Source organism: Sander lucioperca, chromosome 23 (genome assembly GCF_008315115.2).
Source record: "Sander lucioperca isolate FBNREF2018 chromosome 23, SLUC_FBN_1.2, whole genome shotgun sequence".
NCBI lineage: Eukaryota > Metazoa > Chordata > Actinopteri > Perciformes > Percidae > Sander > Sander lucioperca.
The window spans coordinates 12,063,523-12,071,361 of NC_050195.1; the positions used below are offsets into that span (position 1 = coordinate 12,063,523).

The 7,839-nt window shown below is 39.0% G+C and overlaps 1 pseudogene; it reads left to right on the top strand.

Annotated features, from left to right (window-relative positions):
- The first annotated feature begins 684 nt into the window (after positions 1-684).
- LOC116050739 lies at positions 685-2,374 on the top strand (annotated as a pseudogene).
- The last annotated feature ends 5,465 nt before the right edge of the window (positions 2,375-7,839 follow it).

A 7,839-nucleotide genomic window follows, 5' to 3' on the forward strand; every position in this document is an offset into this window, starting at 1 on the left:
GGGTATGATGTGCAGCAAAGGGCCACAGGTTGAAGTCGAACCCAGGCCCGCTGCGTTAAGGAGTAAACCTCTATATATGCGCACCCGCTCTACCAACTGAGCTATCCGGGCGCCCGCATTTTCTTTATTATCTGAGCTCAATAGATGCCGATCTTTGTTCAACCAAGGGTTGAAAGTCCACTGAACTGCCATTCCTTGAGCCTTTTTCTTCAAACCAAGAGCGCCATCTAGTTGGGTCAACAAATACAAATAATGGTACATTAAGCTTCATTTGGACATCACTACCATTTTCCCTAGTACAAGTCAGTGTAGCATCAAACAGATTTTGAAGGCTTCTACAAGGTACTGTAGTTATGACCTAACTTTACAGATATGTTGTTCTTTAAAACAATTTCACATCATTGCACATGTGCAGACTTGTATTTCAGTGTTCAGACATTAGTCAGAAAGTGCTTTACAGGGGGCAAACACAAAAAACACAATACAGAGTAAGAACACGATTCACAATCTGTATTACACAATAATATTGAAAGTGTTGGGTCGCCCTGGTAGATCAACTGATTGAGCATGAGCCCCAGCATGAGCCTGCGGCCCTTTGCGGCATGTCATTCTCCCCTCTCTCTCCCCTTTCCTGTCTTCAGCTGTCATATCAAATAAAGGTCACAAAATTCAATAATATTGAAAGTGCAGACCAGGGGCCTATACCATGAAGCTGGTTTAGGTGGCTAGCCAGCTATGTTTCAGTTTAGTTTCCACCAACCCTGGGTTTTAGGTACTATGAAAGTAGCTCGGCTTTAATCGGTGTTCGTTGCCATGGTATCTTACGCTGCACGGCTAACCTGCTCCGGGGCAGGTTATGTTCTGGATTCGAGATCTCAGTCAGAAGTTTGACCAATCAGCGGTGAGCAAAGAAACATATAGGTGACGTAATTAATTCCCAGCTTCTGTTCTCTGTTGCAATCATTGCAATGGCTTCACCTTTTCTTCCAAATCCTGTGGACATCTCAGCGCAAATTGTTAGACGAGCACTTCGTAGAGAAAGAGTTTTTAGGGACAGACAAAATCCCCTTGACTTTCCTGATATTTACTTGTATGAAAGATACAGATATTCCGCGGAAGGAATAACTTATCTTTGCGAACTGAGCCGCACATAACAAATGTGACTCGTCGAAGCCATGCACTTACTGTACCGCAAATGGTATGTATTGCGTTGCGTTTCTTCGCAAGTGGTACATACTTGTATGCGGTCGGTGATGCGGAGAACCTAGGGAAAAACACGGTTTGTCGAACCATTCGCAAGGTGGTCCTCGCACTGCAGGGGTACATAAATAGCTTCATTGTGTTCCCTGGACATTTATCGACCATGTCCATAAAAGAGGGATTTTATAAAATTGCCGGTAAGATATATTGATAGGGTGACATGAACAAATTTAACCTTTCACAATCATTTTTTTTTTTTCCTTCAAAAAGCAGCTTGCACTTAGAGCACTTAAGTATTATACAATAGTCTACAGTAGCTACATGTTAAGAATATATATATATATATATATATATATATATATTTTTTTTTTTTTTTTTTTTTTTTTCATATGAAAGGATTCCCTAGAGTCATTGGAGCAATAGACTGCACACATGTTTGCAATCTCCACAGCTCTAGGAGAACATGAGGCAGATTATGTGAACAGAAAGTCCTTTCACAGCCTTAATGTTCAGGTAGGGCTACTATATATATGTGATGATTTTTATTTGCAATTTAAATAAATCTTTAAATGAATAGATTTCATCTGCAGATGACTTGTGATCATGAATGCATGATCACAAGCTTGGATTCCAAATGGCCTGGCTCAGTGCATGACTCACGAATTTTCCATGAGTCTATGTTGTGTCAGCGCTTTGAGGAAGGCAAGTTAAATTTGGTACAGTACAAAACATGTTAAAGTGTTTATTTTAATTGTGACAGCAAAACTTATTTTTTTTTCCCATTTTCTGTTCTATGACAGGACTTTTTGATGGCCTGTTGGTAGGAGACAGGGGTTATGCATGCCAGAGGTTTTTGCTAACCCCCTATCCTGACCCTCAGACAGGGCCACAAAACCGCTTCAATGTGGCCCTCAGTAAAACCAGGGTCAAGATCGAGATGACATTTGGCATCCTAAAGGCACGTTTCAACTGCCTTAGGCGCTTAAGAGTGTCACCAGAGCGGGCATCACAGATTGTGGCTGCATGTGCCATTCTGCACAATATAGCCACTATCAGAAAGGAGCGAGTACCACCACAAAACCAGCTTCTCCCAGATGAAATTGACCCCATCACACTTGACCACCCAACTGGCGCAGCTGTCAGAGATGCAATCACAACACAATATTTTACTTAATAAAAACACATTCACACTGCAGATAGGTCTCAAACTGTTTTATTGGTCCTGTGGCTACAGGGAGGAAAAAGAGAACAAGAGAAAGTTATATTAATAAATATTCATGGTGTTCACACTAAAGGGTTACTTGATTAAATAAGTTAACATACTGAGATCTGTTTTTTTTTTTCCAGCTGATTGATCTCCAATTTAATTTTTTTTATTTGGAGCCTCCTCAGCTCACAGTCCAGCTCCTTTAGTGAACAGTCTAGTTCGAGACTCCTTTTGTAAAGGGCCCTGACTGAGTCTGTTTCCACCTGAAACAATTCCATCACAAACAATCATTACAAGTTTTCTGGAGGTTAATCAAATCACATAAAGTGGCATGACTTTTTACAAACATATATAATTTTTGTCAAGGGTGTAAAGTATTACCTTGTTCCCATTCCTTCTGTAGCCCATTGAGGTAGAGGCCTCAGTTTCTGGGTCAGGTTGTGAAAAATCCTACAATAAAAGAGATGTGTAAGGGCCAGTCACTTAATTATGTTAATTATGAAACATTCAAGTGTGTGCCATAATAAAAAGCCCATGCTGGGCATTCACCTCAGCAACTGTCTCAGAACTCACAGACAGAGTGTCTTCATTTGCTTCACCCTAATAAGTAAAAGTAGGCCAATGTAAACCATAACTGTTATAAAGAAGGTTATGTTCATGGTGTTCTGTCTGCTGCATACTGACCTCTGTGTGGGAGACTGTGTGCATGTGTGCTGGCTGCAGAACATAGAGTCAGCCATATTTAACCCTTCTTTTAAAATTACTAGTAATGCATTGAACACACATACCCAGTGTCACTTGCGTTGAGGAGCCAGCACCAGGGTCAGATTGCACAGCACCTGAAACCCCATCCATAATTGGCCGCCCCTTATTATTACTCAAAGCCAACTCCTCCGCCACAGTGTATTCTGCAGGAGGTGGCCCTCCCCAAGTTTTCCGGATTTCACATTTTTTTCTGTTTGCTGCAAAGAAGTGTTTGTGATAAAATGTTCACAAAAATAATAAAAGGTTGTGGTAAATACTCACCACTTTGAATTATATTTTTATATTTTGTCTTGATCTGCTGCCATGCCAAGAACGTTTGGAGTTGGGGTTGCATCTAAAAATCAATTAATATTAATCTTTCTTAGGATGTCAAAGCCAACACATTCACATTTTACACACATACATATATAGCATATATGAATACACACATTTTCATTTTGTTTAATACATTTTTAATATGATTAGCCTATATTCATAATTTTACATTAATGGCCTACAGAATGTATTTCTTTAACTTACGCACTAACGCAATCAGCAATCTTCCTCCAAGATTGTTCTCTTGCTTTGGCAGCAGAGACGGTATTACTGCGTGCTTGAAAAACATTTTTATATTCTTCATATTTCTGAAGAATAATTTCTTGCTCTTCTTGCTCGCTCTATCCATATCGAACATGATTGGTTGTTCGGTGCCGACGTCACTCTTTTATGTGCATGCACGCGCGGAGTAATCAGAGTTTAAGGATCAAAGCCTGGGTTGACAGAGAAAGTTGATGAGCTGCGTCATGGTACCAATAAAGCCTGATTGCATCGGTTTGGTTTTGTCAACTCTAAACCAATCCTGCAACCCTGAGTTTGTTCAACTACCATCATGGTACAGGCCCCAGAAGACTATTTCACAAAACCTAGATAGCGGATTAAGCCTGGATTTCCCAGTTATCCTGGATGAATTAATCCTTGACCTGGTTTCATAAAATCAAAGGCAGATAAATTACCATGAAAACTTAGTTATTAGCCTGCATTAAAATAGCACAGGTGCATACTGCTGTTCAGTTAAGTACTGGTATTATTTAAACATTGTGACCAATGTTTTTATAATTATTCATATCACAGTCATTGTTTGGGTTAATTTGCATTTATGAAGACTGCTGTTAGAAGTTTGATGAATATAGTATGGCAGTTGTTGAGATGATTAGAAAAGGCTTATACAGTTTCAAATGTGTTTTAAATGAAGTCAGTGATGGAAGGGCAATTTATAAAGTGCTATACACATGTTTCAGTGGTAACAATGGCAGACTGGTCAGAGACCAATACGTCTTATTAGTTGCATTATTTCTTTTTGTATTCTTTAACAATAAAGGATCATGTATTCCAGATTTTATTTGGCATTCCATATGTATTTTATTTGGCATTCTTAGCACACCATTTGTGTTTTGTCCAGGGAAATGGGACTATAATTTGGGAGGAATGTACAATTATGAAACTGTAATAATGATCACAATCCTCCCAAATTATAGTCTTAGTTCACTGGACCAGTAGCTATAAGTATAGTAGTATAGCTATATAGTAGTATATAATGTAGGCTACTGTACATTCATGAAACAACAGGTAGAGGACACCTCAATGTTTTTGACCCTATATTTTGCTGGGAAAAAAATAACTGATGAATACTCTGTGCTACAGTCATGTTAACAGTGTGCATTGAGTTTATCCCTTGTGAAATAGACCCCAGGTGCAGACATAGTATGATAGGAGGATAGTATGAATAACACACTGATGATTTTAGCACTTACTTATTAGTCATTATATTTTATAAGGTTTTGAAAAAAAAAAAAAAAATGTTGATGTTCTCTGGCAAAATCGGCCTATGTAACACTATTACAATTGCAAGTGAACCAAGTGAAGGTTTTGTGGAATTGTAGTACTAAAGGAATGGCTACGGGATTAACATTCATGCCAACTTTATAGCAATTATCTTGTGTGCAGAGTGGATAATTTGTCAAAGATCAAAACAACACCACAGAAATAATTAACTGTTGACATCATCAAACAATAAGACAATCATTGTTTTCCCCAACACATGTAATAGAAGTTTTGTTGCTTTTACACAATTTAGTCTTCTCTGGTCTGAAAGGCCTAAAAGCTACCAGCAATGTTTGCCAAATAAGATGTCTCTGGATTCAGCCCAAGGGAGGTTATTATGAAAATACATTGTGAAATATAATTTCTATCGAGCCAGGGGGTCCATTAATTTGAGCTTAAAAGTGAATCCATTTGAAAAAAAGCCACAACTACAGCTCTTCCCTGTTTCAATTCACTCGCAGCCATTTGTAATTGCTTTGTGCCGTGAGTGGAATGGACGCATGCTTATGATTGAATGCACAGTAGGCATTGATCAGAGTGGGAGATATCTGGGGTTTTCGCTAAAGAAATAATTCTTCAGTGATGCCAACTGGGATAATTCCCCGAACTAAATGGTCAACAATTTAGATTACAGCTCTCAGGATTGACTCCCTGGGGTAAAACCGCCAAACAACTGGAGACAACAATCTCAGGCTTGATTTTCCTGGGGTGTAAGATTCAGTGCAGTGCCAAATATTTGCTGTCTAACCTCTGTTTAAGCCTGTATCAATATTCTGTGTAGATATTGCCTGCTAAATTTGCTACTTCATTATGGAAGTTAGGAATGTTAATGATTAACTGTTTAACCAACAATAAGTTTTGACTGATCAGTTAAACAGTTAAAAATAATATTATTAAAACAAATATAAAAAAGTTATTAAAAACAAAAAATAAGCTATACAATCTATTTCTTAACGAGGGTTTCTGCAGGTTTCACCAAGTCAAATTTAAGACTTGCTGCGGACATTTACCAGCCGCGCAAGCGGTTCCAGGAAAGTGGCCGAGACAATGCACGTAACATCGTGGCTGCACGACTGGTACAGCTCCGCAGTTGTTCTCGGACGCTGAGCGCGGAAAGTATGTCCGAGCCTCCCGGACGGGTGAACTGGGACTCCATTGCCTGCTTGTAAGTTAACGGTTAAAGACCAATAACAAGGGTCGGCCATCGGTCAGAAAAAATGCCATTGGTACCTTGTATGTGTTTTGGCTGCTGAAAAAGGTCTGTTAAGGCACTGTGTAGTTGCATGTTCTCTGTAATATCAAGTATGCTTTTTTTTTATAGTTGGCGCTGAAGGAAAAGTGCAACACACAAATGCAATTAGATGCTTCATCATCTCTGCTGTGTTTTGAACAGTTAAGTTATGTTTTGCGGTTTAAATAAATCACAAGTCACTGTGACCATATCAAGGCTAAAGTTTCTTCGTTGAGAACCAAGGACGATTAAACTTATCTGCTGGCTGATTTATAGGTTGCACTATCGAGCTACACAGTCAAAATGAATGCAGTTTTGCTGACAGTTAAAGCACAGATGTTTGGATGAAGGGCTTGATTTCCACTCAGGATGGGGGCGGCATTTCTAAATCCTATTTTCTTCCCCCCTACTTTTATGGTTTCAGTCAATGTTGTTTCAGTTCATTGAGTTCAGCTGAGCTGATAAAATTGTTGATACACTCTTCTGAGTCACGTACAATTATTATCACACGCTCACAGACAGCAATAGCTGCAGAAAGTGCTTCTTACGCCCAATGTTTCACCTCTCAGACTACACACAGTCTGCCCTATCTTCTTGCTTCTTGCTATTGTGCCACCGTACCTCTTAAACCAAACCTATGCCAATGGTTTGGATTAATCACCATAAGCAATTGCCGTAATAGAATCTCAAAACAGATTGACTTTTTAGCATTTTATGTATGGGTCAGTCAGCAGTGAAGAGTTGACAGAAAATAAAGACATACAATAAAGGTCCCTGGCCGGATGCGATCCTGGGATATTGCATTTCTTGGTCAGCGCCTTAAACATCCTAAAACAATGACATAAGCTGGAAAAATAACATGAATCTACCACTTTTGTCCAGAAACCAGAGGAAAGATTTGAAAGTGCAGATGCAATGCTTCATTATTGCATCAGAAATACACAATTTAATAAATCTTTTGAAATCATGAAATTGGGGAGGGGAGTTTTAAAGAGAATCATCATAGAGAGCAGTGAGTTTTGCATTATGTTGTTTTCAGAGTTAAAGGTAATTGAGCAGCTGGTTTTGGTGAGTTACAGGTGAAAATAGCGAATTCTACAAATGAGTCTTGAACACTTGAGGTCTTTCTATAGCACTCCATTAACTTCCTGCATTAGGGTTAGGATCTTCTTAGTCCGGATCAACGACATTTAATTTCCAGGATAGTCAAGTTGTGTGTTGCCGTTGTCTGTGTTCTTTTCAGGGGGGGACGACTTATTTTCGTAACAACACGCTGTTGGATGCTGTCCTCCTCTCCTACTTCAATGCCTAACAAATCTATCTCTCTCTCTCTCCCTGACCCTGTCTTTCACTGATTGAAGCCTGAAAATATTGTAAACAAATTAATAACATAACTAATTACACTGGTTGGACAGTTCAGCCTCATCCTCAACACGTGCCTTTTTCAGTCGTATACTTTTCAATACTCATCTGGATTGAAGCAGCAAACATTCAGTGTAAGAGTAAAAGAATGACATAACATTATTTATAATATGTTTATTTGAATCACAGCAGTGTTTTGACCTCGACAACCCAA